The following is a 368-nucleotide window of genomic DNA, read 5'->3' on the forward strand; positions in this document are numbered from 1 at the left end:
ACAATCACGCGAGTGGACTTGTTAGTCAAAAATGGTTTTGACTAACAAACCCACGCTTGAATCAAAAGCTTATTCAACCCCTAATACCTTGAAGAAACCACGCAAAGCACGAGAACCAAACAAAAGAGCAGTTGGGACAAGACAAACGCTGTCTGCCAACTCGTGAAATTTTTGTGTGTGCGAGAAGAGAGCACGTATTGATGATGAGTTTGGCTGCAGATATCTGCCCTCTTGACAGAAAAAAATGAGTACGTCGCCAGCACACACCTTGTCATGAACTTGCCTTTCGTTGATGCTTCTCCCTTGCTTCTTGCTGCTTCTCCCCGACCTAGAGGCGTCTCAGACGAAAAACGCAAATGACGGCAGTA

This window comes from Amblyomma mixtum, chromosome 5 (genome assembly GCF_055824585.1).
Source record: "Amblyomma mixtum isolate Tamu chromosome 5, ASM5582458v1, whole genome shotgun sequence".
In the NCBI taxonomy this organism is placed as follows: Eukaryota; Metazoa; Arthropoda; class Arachnida; order Ixodida; family Ixodidae; genus Amblyomma; species Amblyomma mixtum.